Source organism: Hevea brasiliensis, chromosome 4 (assembly GCF_030052815.1).
Source record: "Hevea brasiliensis isolate MT/VB/25A 57/8 chromosome 4, ASM3005281v1, whole genome shotgun sequence".
Taxonomy (NCBI): domain Eukaryota; kingdom Viridiplantae; phylum Streptophyta; class Magnoliopsida; order Malpighiales; family Euphorbiaceae; genus Hevea; species Hevea brasiliensis.
Window position 1 is genome coordinate 29,790,705 of NC_079496.1, and position 12,530 is coordinate 29,803,234.

Below are 12,530 nucleotides of genomic sequence, written 5' to 3' on the forward strand. Positions count from 1 at the left end.
GTTTCTCCCTTAAAGTCTGCAGTAGAATCCGCAGATGTCTGTCATGCTCCTCTGCATTCCTCGAATATATCAAAATGTCATCAATAAACACCACCACAAATTGGTAGAGATATGGTCTGAAGATAGTGTTCATCAGATCCATAAAAGCAGCTGGAGCATTTGTTAACCCGAATGGCATTACTAGAAACTCATAGTGGCCATACCAAGTTCTGAAAGCAGTTTTTGGAATACTCTGCTCTTGCACCTTCAACTGATAATAACCAGATCGCAAATCAATTTTGGAGAATACAGCTGCACCCTTCAACTGATCAAACAGATCATCAATGCGAGGCAATGGATATTTGTTCTTTATTGTCACCTTATTCAACTGCCGATAATCTATACATAAGCGGAGAGTACATCCTTCTTCTTAACAAACAACACTGGTGCTCCCCAAGGTGACACACTAGGGCGGATGAAGCCCTTTTCAAGTAGTTCTTGCAACTGTATCTTCAACTCCTTCAACTCTGCTGGTGCCATTCTGTATGGCGTTATGGAGATTGGATCCACACCAGGCATAACATTAATTTCAAACTGCACTTCTCTTTCCGGAGGTAATCCTGGCAATTCATCAAGAAACACATCTGGAAAGTCATATACCGTAGGGATGTCCATCAATGCTGGACTCCCCACTTGGGTGTCTACCACATGTGCCAAGTATGCTTCACACCCCTTTCTTATCATTTTTCTAGCTAGTGCAGCCGAAATGATGTTTGATGGCAATAATTGCCTCTCCCCATGTATTACCACATCGCTGTACTGAGGGAGACCAAAAGTGACTGTCTTCAGCCTACAGTCAATCATGGCATGATGCCTAGCTAACCAATCCATGCCCAAGATGATATCATAATCTCTGAAGGGCATTTCAATGAAATCAGACAGAAAAGTGTGTCCTTGGATCACCAAAGGACAATCTCTATACATTCTCTTAACCCTGACCTCCTGTCCTAGCAGACTTGTTACTAGCACCTCAAAGTCCATTTTTGTACATGGAACAGCAATGCAATCAATGATGCTAGCACTCACATAAGAATGGGTAGAACCCGGATCAAATAACACAAACACATCTTGATTAAAAGTTGAGAAGTTACCAGCCACAACATCAGATGTCTCGGCCGCTTCTCTCTGCCTCATTTCATAGATTCTGACTAGAGCACTGTCTTACTCTGACTGTTTCACTGTGCCTTGGCTGCCTGCTGGGCTACCTCTAACCCTGCCTCTACCTCTACTGGGTGGTTGTGAACTTCTAGTGATAGGGCTCTGAACTGACCCTTCTGCAATAGTAGGAGGTGGTCCAACTCTGCGACTACTGGTGCAGTCCTTGGCAAAGTGTCCTGTGCCTCCACAGTTATAATAGGCTCCAATAGCCTTGTAGCATATCCCACCATGATTTTTTCCACAGGTTTCACATTGGCAGGGAGGGTAGGAACCTCTAGTACTCTGCTAACCAGATAGAGGAGGCTTCTGTCCTGAATATCTTCCCCTACCAGACTTCTTGCCACCTCTGCTGTGTCCCCCATGATTCTTCCTCTCTCCAGTAGGACCACTGGAACTCTATTCTACTGATTTTCCCTTTTTCTCTGTCTTCTCTAATTTCTTTTTCTCAGGAGCAGCTTCAGACTCAATTCTTTCCAACTCTAGGGCTTGAGAAACAAGTTCAGAGAAGTTAGTGTGTTTGAATCCGACCACTTGTAATCTGATACTGGGTTTCAAGCCGGTTTCAAACCTCTTGCATCTCTCCCTGCTGGTAGCAAGTAAACTTACTGCATAATGGCTCAGGCGGAAAAATTCTCTTTCATACTCAGCCACTAATCTGCTCCCCTGTTTCAGACGTAGGAATTCTTGTAACTTCTGGTCTACATAAGCATTAGGGATATATTTCTGTCTGAATTCCCTGAGAAAGTCATTCCATGTTAGCACTGCAGGTTCTACCAGACTGTGGGGAATGGTTTTCCACCAGTCATAAGCATCCCCCTGTAGCAAATATACTGAGTATTCAAATCTGAGTTCTTCCATGCAATGCAGTTTCTTGAATACCCTATCCATCCTCTCTAACCACTGTTCAGCCTCTAGAGGATCTACTGTCCCCTTGAACTCTGTAGCCCCATATTTCATCAATTTGTCATCTTGCCTAGCGAGAGGCGTGGTTGTACCATCGTGTTTGTATTGCGACTTGGGTAGGCACATTACCAGCCATTTGTTGGAACATTGCGACCATCTGGCGAAGCGAGCGAGCAGAAGCTGCGATGCGCAGGGTGGTGTCTTGAACCACTGACAATGTGTAGGCCTGGGGCATCCCCTTGCACCTCAGCCTCAATAGATTGATCGATTGAACGATCACCCTCTTCCATAGTCAATGCGAGGATCTTAGACCTCATGAATAAATAACACAAGGAGATTTCCTCCCATTAGTGCATATTTATAATGTAATGTACTGTATGTATCAAACAATGATATTGAGCAATTGTACTATGAAGAAAGAATATTCAAATAATATATGAAAATAGAATTTAAAAACTAGCTCTGATACCACCAAAACATGTCACACCCTACCCCTCTGTAAGGCATAACATGATCCCGTAGTATACCTAATGAATTACCAACTCTGTCTACTGATAACCCATTAAATACACTACAAGGGATTTTAAAAACTTTTCTTACTTCTTTTACAGTGGTGAGCACTATTTACAGGTGTTAAAAACCTTTTTGAACTGAAGTGATAGAACTAACACATTTGAATTATTTGGAATTTCTGTAAAAATTTTGGCAGAGTGCCATTTGTATTTTGGATAAAACAGTTCTTCAGAAAACCTGTAAAAAGCACTTCAATATATATTTCCAAATCTCAACTCCAACATATTTCTCAACACAACATATTTCTCAACTCAAATCCACAGTAATTTTTCAAAGACTGAGATACAAGAAATATAATACAATTTTTACAAGTCAAAATAACTCATAATTTACTTTACAACTTCAATGTACAATTTTAATTTACAACTGCTCAAAACCAAAGACAATATGTACATACAGTGGTCATACATTACAGTACAAAATGCAAAATGTGGTATACTCATTATACCCGATAATCTCTCGCTGGATGTACTAGCAGCCTAGTCTGCTGCCCTGTCCGTCTGTCTACCTGCGACAGCAATGAAAAGCTATCGCTGAGACAATGTCTCAGTGGTGCACAACATTAACCAAATACAACTTTAAATCACAATTCATAAATCATATAAATAGTGGATACTTAAAACCATAGTTAAATTCAAGACAGTAATTGTCAACAAGAATTTAAACTCCATTTCTCAATATCACAATAAATTTCAATAAGTCAGATCATGGTTAAATTCAAAAGATACTGTATGTCAATAAGAGTTTAAATTCATTTCACAATCTCACAATACATATCAATAAATCACACACAGCTTAATCATGTTCCAAAGTTCAATTCATCCCAAAAGCCAATGGCTAATGAGGTATCCAATTCGTCCCAAAAGTCGATGACTAATGAAGAATAACATAGCTAGCTAGTAAAAATATGAGTACTCATCCAATTCGTCCTCAACAGGCACACACCTCAACACTTCAGCCAGAGAGGGAATTCAATTCGTCCCACTAGACAAGCTAGCGAGGAATACAATCAATATACATGATAGCTGTGGTTTCAAATCATTTGCAATATTTTTCAATCAATAAGTATCCATCAATATCATTCAAACAATTTCTCACAGTTTCAAACCATTTACAATGCTTTTTAAGCTATAAATATCTATTCAAACACATTTCCACAATTTAAAACAATAATGTACAAATAGTCATAATTCATTTCAATTGAAAAATTCAAAAGAAATAGTTGTTGTGCACAAACCTCTGATAACTGTCTCCTGGTCTTGACTCAGTGTTTCTTTCCCTTTCCCTGAGTCTTTGCTAACTGAGAAACACAATTTGAAGTGTTTCAGTACTAAATTAAACTGTCTCTAACGATAATGTTTGATAAGTAATTCACTGAATGCTATTATTTGCTTAATCAATCTAATATATCGACCCTCGATGCATTCTAGGTAAATTAGGTTTTAATGTTATTAATATGTCACATTCGATAGTATTTTAGGGTTGGTACATGTTACCAAATTCATTTCTATGTATCTTGCATTTTCTTGCAATTTGCTGGATTCCGAGGTACTAGTTTGACCTAGCCGGACGACCTAGTTCCCTCTGTTTTCTGGTTTCGGTCAAAACTACAAACTTGTAGATCTATGTCTTATGGAACGCGGGGCTAAATTTTAGGTTATTCTGAGTTATGTAGACCAAGTTATGGTCATTTTACTATTGCTGGTCAAAATGCATCAAAATTGGTCACTTTAGGTCATTTTAGGTCATTTTAGGTTCGGCCAGTTTTTAGACCCGAATTTGTGCAAGCTGTTTGACTTGCTTATGGTCATTTCTGGGCTTTTGTGTCTTCATAAGACTTGTAGATATGGGTCTTAACTATTCATGGTCAAAATTTCAGGTCAATTGGACCTGTTTTGAGTGAGTTATGGCCTAAACACTAACTACTGCCCAAATGGTCAATTTTCAGGCCTCAATTGCACTTAATCCGGATTTGGTCATTTTTCAAGCTACCTTGCAAGCAGAATTTTGGCAAGTTTCCTTCATGAAAGTTGGCACATTTTGTGCCTAGTTTCACCTCCAATTGGTCTCATACCTATTGGAGCCATACACTTAACTTATAGGCCTAAAACACAAACTGCCTTATTGCATTTCTTTCATACACATCAAGGATCAGTCCTAACACTTACCAAACTCAATATTCAAGTCAATTCTGGTTGTATCATGACCTAAACATAATTCACAACACATTATAGGTCATTTTGGCAGCTTACAATTACATTCAACATACACCATAAAGTGTAGAATTTTTCAACTCAATTTACAACAATTAATCACCTAACCATAACAATTTTCTCATATCCAACTTCACACCATCATATATACACTCAAACTGCCCTAACATCCAACACAATTCAATATTAATATACCATAAACCAAGCATGAATTCCAGCATTCTTCAAGAGTTAACAACCTGCCGCAATGGTACCTTTACATTCCATTAATTTCCAAGCTTCAAATTTCAATTCACATTTACATATACTAAGTATACATCACCCAAACAATTTCCTATACAATATACATTTAATCAATCATTTAATTCACCATTTACAAGCAAAAATAAACTGCCTTCAAAGTGTTTCCATGGCTGCCAAAAGTACACATCCCCATTCAACATCAAACCTCAATAAATTCTCCACAAATCAAACACCCATAACATCCTTGCAAACTTTAATTAAACAATAATAAAAAACACAAACTAACCACTTTGGAAATTCTTCAAAACTCTACAAAAGCTTTCCTTTCTTGCTGCCTATCTACTGCCCATGGTGTGAGGATCAAAATTAATGAAGACAAGTAACCAAAATCTAGCTTGAAAATGGGTGTAAGGAACCATGCATTTGGGTGGCCATGGGAGAACCTTGGAACTTCTTCATTTCGGCAATGGTGAGGAATGAAGGTTAAAGATGAGCTTAGTGGAAGTAATATGCCCACTTAATGAATATTTTAATTCCCATAGTGCTCCACTCATGCATTTTTAATCATATTATAGGTTTAAGTGCTAATTACCCCATTTACCCTCCATTTTTGTTATTTACATTAGGTACCACTAAATTAATTTTTCATTATATTTTTCAAGTGTAATATTATTTATTTTTTATGGACATTTAGGTCAAAAGACAACTCAGGGTGTCAAATGACCACAATGCCCCTGTTCGGATTGCATTCCCGATTTTTCGGTAACACCGGGTTTTGTCCGTTTTTTGATTTCTCACTTTTCTTTGTACTAATTATTTAATTTTTCTTTGATATTTCTAATGATATTTATACTTCAATAAATATTTATTTGAGTCCTAAAAATATTTTCCAAGGTTCCCCGCTGTCCAAGGCTAGTCAACGGTCTACCCCGTGACTTCCCGGTGCGGTCACCCATCGCTAGGGTTCTCGGCTCGCTTAACTTGATTGCATTTCTTTGCTATTATTTTTGCTTTATTTTTCTTGTATTTTCTTTTCTTTTATTTCATTATTTTATGTCTCCTCACTCATATTGAAGTGTAGTTCTAGGCATCCTAGCTGTCCGGACAACACTGGTCACTGGAACAGTAGAACGCACTACCGAACATAGGGGTGTTACAACCTAAGACCTACTCAACCTGCAAAGTAGTTCAAATAACACTTTTAAAATCACAAGTCTTACATTGACTTCTCATCAATATCACATGGCCCCTTTTGGGCCCTCTAATCAAAGCAATTCTCACAAAATCAAAAATTAAGTTTTTACCCTTAAAACTGATATTCTGTAAAAATTACTCAAATGAGCTCTAAAAATTCTAAAACTTTGCCCCGCGGTCCTTAACAATATTATAAAACTATTACAAAAGGAATTATAATTTTCTAATCACCAATGAATATTTTATGAATTTTTATTCAAGAATATTACTCAATTCTATAAGTTTCCAATAGCTAACGTATTCTTAATTCAACTCAATTGAACATTCACATATTTAACTCTCCATTCTCAAGTTTCAACTAATCATATAAAATTTAAATACCATAAATTCAGATAATCTTATATGCCCATATGCTAAAAATCTAACTAAAACTCATATGTTTTTTAAAAATATTCTACAATCACTCAAAAATTCAACAAATACCATAGAATATCTCCAAATAATTTTACTTTTATCATATATTTTTCTTAGAATTTTTATCCAATTTTTCCTATTTAAGAAACACTATATTTAAGCACCACTGACTGAGAAATAAGGAAAATAATCTTACCCAAAGCTTATTTGTGTCTCAAAAATTCCAAAAATTTATGAGGAAGTCTCTAAAAGTTGAATCATCCCCAAAGCTCACTAGGGCCACTGCCGGAACCACCAAGTATGGTCACTGGCCACATCTGCTAGAACTGGTCACACCAAAATGTTTCTCTCCTCCTCTTGAGTCCATAGGTGGTCTCGGATCATCGATCCAATGATCCGATAGTCCTAAATCGGACCAAAAAGCTTGAAAAACTCAAAACTTCTCTCCTCCATATCTCACTCATTCGACCTCCATTTGCTACAAAATTAGTATCAAAATAAAGCTCTAGGAATAAGCTTTCCAGCGCTACCTGAATCGCCTCGATCGGACGTCGGATGAAGCCGGAATCGTGCCTGGAAGTTGACCACTTATGCACACATTTTTGGAGGAAATTCCTTCATTTGCACCGCTGTCGGCGCTACTCCGGCTAGCAAATCGATCGCCGGCGTCACTCAAGGTGGGGGAGGCTCCTTGCCGGCGATGGTGGTGGGTGGTTATAGGAAAAAGAGAGAGAGAGGGAGAGAAGTGGGAGAAGGAAGAAGAAGATGAAGGGGCGAGAAACACTGCTGCATTTTCTTTCCCTCTTTTTTTTTTTGTTACTTTACCGCTGGGAATGAATCTAGATATACACATTGTCTAGATTCATTCCTGGAAAATTTTAACTCTTTTTTTCTTTTTTTATAATAATAATAATAATAATAATAATAATAATAATAATAATAATAATAATAATATGTTTAAATAAATTCTTGAAAATGCTTATTATTAAATCCCTAACATTAATTTAAATTTCTAAAAAAAAGGTAATTTTATTAAAATCACATTCCAATTAAAATATCTTATTAAAAATAATATTTGAATTTAAGAAAATGTAATTTAAGAAAAAAAATTGAGTTGTTACAAAGTATCACTACTAGACATAGTTAATGAAAAATAGGGAAGGAAACCAGGCCCAAGCATGGTAGCTGAAAGTTTTAGCTTTGAGTTCATTTCTTTTGAAAAGATGGAAGAAGCTAGCCTTAAATGGCTCCAACTAAATAAATGAGGCTATTGAGTTGGAATTGTTAGGGTGTGGGGAACCCTCTGACAATGCACAACTTGAAAGGAATTATGAAATTCCATTCCCTAGAGATTGTATGTTTAATGGAAATAAAAAATAATAAGATGTTTTTAAAAAAATTGATGCATGGTTATGGGTTTTTAGACATGGCAATTATGGAACCTAGAGGTTTGGCTGGTGGATTGTGCATGGCTTGGAAAGGTAACTTTGAACTGACAGTAATGGAAGTTGCAGACTTTTTCATTCATGCCTTGGTGACTAATAATCAATTAAAAGCATCTTGGGATTTAATAGTTGTATATGCTAGTTGTGATGATGAAGTTAGAAGGAACCAATTTGACCAACTAGTGAGCAAGGAAGTTATTCTTAACCCAGAGAAGTTGTTAATTAGGGACTTCAATGCCTACCTTAGTCATTTTGAAATAGGGAGGAGATCAATCGTGTCATTCCAAGATGGCTACTTTTAGGCAATTTATTGATCAAATGGAATTACTGGACTTGGGATATAGAGGACGAACATTGACATGGAACAATCATAGAGGGGGCCACTGAAACGTATAGGAAAGACTGGATAGGGGATTAGCAAGCTTTCAATGGCTTCAATTATATTAAACAGCTTCGGTTCCGCATTTGGATGATTTAGGCTCGGATCATAGGCCAATTTTGTTTTCCCTTGAACTAGCTACCAAAAACCCAAAATGGTTCTTCTTTTTTGATAGCAGATGGATAGAGAACCAAGTAATGCATCAAGTCATTCAAAACTCTTAGCGATTTGAGGTACAGGGATCCAATATGCATCGTGTTTTCTCTAAACTTAAATTGTGTAGGCATGCTATTGTTGATTGGAACTGGTTACATCCTTCCAATTCTAAGACTCATATTTTGCAAATTCAAAATCAGTTAGATGTGGTGAAACAAAATGGGGCTGGTTGGGATGAAAGGGAGATCAAGGACTTAGAAATGTAGCTGAAATTTGAGTTAAAACAAGAAGAGAAATTTTAAGCACTGAAATCTCATTAGAATTGGATCAAATGGAGAGATGAAAACATTGCATACTTCCATGCTAGAACTCTTTAGAGATGTAAGAGGAATACAATTTTGGGACTTCAAAATGATGTAGGAGTTTGGAAAACCTTTATGGACGATATTTCACATATTGTGCTTAATTATTTCAAGCAAATTTATTCTTAAGTTCACCCGAGTAATTTGAGTAATTTCACTTTGAGTTTTAGAAGTTGATTCACACATAAGATGAACTCTTAACTCACTAGACCCATCACCCTAGAGGAAATTAAAGTTACAGCTTTTTCAATCAATCCATCAAAAGCCCCTGGTGTAGATGGCATAACGAGTATCTTCATTCAACACTCTTAGGATATCATTGGAGGAAAGGTTAGTTCTGCAGTTCTGAATTTTTTTCAAAGTGGTCATCTTCTTCCTGGTTTCATAATTTCTCTGATTTACAATGTTAAAAATGTATGCACAATGAAAGATTTGAGCCCAATTGGCCTATGTATAATGTTTTATAAGATCATTACAAAAATTCTCACTAATAGGCTTCAACCATACATGGATTCAATCATTAGTGCAAAATAAAATGCCTTCACAAAAGGGTGTTTAATTTCAAATAATATTCTTATAGCCCATGAAGTAATGCATCATTTAAAACACAAGAGAAAAGGAAATAATTTTAAAATGGCAGTTAAGCTTGATATTAGTAAAGCATATGAGTGCATTGCATGGCCCTATCATTAGCACATGCTTACTTGCTTTGGTTTTGATTCTACCTGGATTAGATGGGTAATGGAATGTATTACAACTATATCCTATTCTCTTCAATTGAATGGTCATTGAGTTGGCTACTTCAAACCCTTCAGAGGCTTGAGACAGGGTGATCCTTTATCCCCTTGCTTGTTTCTCATTTGTGCCGAAGGATTATCTCATAGCCTTTCTCGATCTTCCTTGCCAGTAATTACTATTTCCAAGAGAGGTCTAAGAGTTTCACACTTGCATTTTGCTGATGATTTAATCCTTTTTTCTAAAGCATTTTTATAAGAAGTTGACTCTAGTAAAAATTCAATGCTAACCTATTCTAAAGTCAGTGGTCAAAATATAAACTCAACTAAGTCTTCTATCTTTTTTAGCAAAAATACTCCTTAAAATATAAGGAAGCAAATGGTTAGGTGGTTGGGTATTCCAAATATTAAAGGCCAAGATAAATTCTTAGGGTTACCTGCTACATTTAACCAATTTAAGAATCAAACTTTCTCTTCAATAATTAAAAGAGTCCAACATAAGGTGGTAGGTTGAAAAGAGCAGCTGCTCTCTTAAGGAGGCAAAGAAACTCTCATTAAAGTGATGACAATTGCTATTCCTTTTTATGTAATGTCATGCTTTTGGCTTTCATCCATGCTTTACAAGAAGCTTAACTCAATTGTATCAAACTTATGATGGGGATAAAAAGCTAATGAAAGAAAATTGCATTGGATTTCTTAGAAGAGCATGTGCCAATAAAAATCTCAAGGAGGGCTAGGATTCAAGGACTTAGAGATTTTTAATTAGGCCCTATTGGCAAAGCAAGGTTGGATAATTCTCTCCAACCCTACCTCCCTACTAGCCAGAGTTCTAAAAGGGAAATATTTTCTTTATTGTTCTTTCCTCAAATCTAGAAGAGGTGCAAATCCTTCTTAGGGTTGGTAAAGTTTGCTACAGGGTCGGAAAATTCTATAAAAGGATTTTAGATGGAACTTGAACGATGGAAAATCTATACTATGCAAAAAAGATCGGTGGATTCCAGGCTCATCCCTGCAGTCTCCTTGGTCAGACATGATGTTGATAATTCTATTAAATGGGTTCATTAGCTTATTAATCATGAGTCCCATTCTTGGAATATTCATAAGTTAAAATCTATATTTTAAGAGGAAGAGGTGCAAAATATTCTCCCCATTCAAATAAGTTTAATTTGCAAAAATGATAAGCTAATTTGGCACTACAATAAAAATGGCATGTACTCAGTCAAATCTGGATACTAAGTGGCATATTGTTTTTAGCACCAATCCTTGAAAAAGGGTCCGAGTTTGTCTTCTTCTGTTAATATGCACTCTTTATGGAAAGGGATGTAGAAATTAAAACTCCCTCTAAAGCTCTCCATCTTGCGGTGGAAATTTCTAAAGGAACAACTCCCTACAAATGAAGTGATCAATAGAAGACTCAATCATCATCCTCCTAATTTTGGTTTTTATGGTTCAGTGGAAATATTGAAGCATTTATTCTTTTTATGCCCCAAATGTAACATCCTCATTTTCGTAGTCCGTATATTCTACTGTTCCGACAGCTAATGTCTGTCCCGGAAAGTCAGAATGTCTGGAACTACACTTCGGTGATAATGAACAGACATATAATGATGAAATAAATAAGAAGAAAATGCAAGAAAAATCAAAGACAAATGAAAGAGAGAAAATGAAGCTAAGTTAAATGAGCCGACACCACAGCAATGGGTGACCGCACTGGGAAGGCTGTTGCCGACCCCAGGACCGTGGGAAACCCTCAGAATTTAATTTTAGGACGTAAGTAAAGGTCTGTTGAAATATAATTGACACTAGAATTATTAAAGAAAATTAATAAATTAGTACAAAGAAAAACGAAAAATCGAGAAACAGACAAAAATCGATGTTATCGAAAAATCGGGAATATAGCCCGAAGTGGGGTATTTTGGTCATTTGACACCTAGAGTTGCCTTTTGACCTAAATGTCCATTAAAAATAAGTGATATTAAAAAAATTTTGAAAATGTCATGAAAATAAGAAATATTACACATAATGTAAATTAAAGGAAAATAAGGATATTAGTGCAATTAGGGAAAACTTGGATTATTATAATGTTAATGTTAATTAGTGGAGCACTAAGTGGACACTTAGTGGACTATAAAAGCTCACTTGAGGACAAAGTGGACAGCCATTTGATCACTTTCATCTTCTTCGTTCTTCTTTGCCGAATTAAAAATCCTCCAAGCTTCATCCATGGCCGCCCAATATACAAGCCTTCATCCACCTATGATCAAGCCATCATTTCTTCAAGAGTCCTTCATTAAACTTGTTCTACACATCATGGGCAGCATGTAGGAAGCAAGAAAGAGGAGTTTTGGTGAAGTTTAATCAAGCCCAAGTTGAGGTTAGTGCTAGTTTTCCTTACCTCACTTAATTAAACTTTGTACTAAGGTGGAGATGAGTTGAATTATTGAAAAATTGGAAGGATTGGATGAATATTTAATGGTGATTGAATTTGGCAGCCATGGAACCTAAAGAGGTTTGAATTATCTTTACATGTAGTTGATGGGAAATGATATTGATTAAGGTAATTAGAGGTCCTAGCAAATTAACTTTATGTGTATATTGAGATTGAGTAATTGAATTAGGAGTTTGAAAGAATTGTTGAAGACCTTGGATAATTGTTGAATTGGGGTAGCCTTGAGAAGCATGAAAATGGTTAATTTATGCATATTATTGTTGATTAA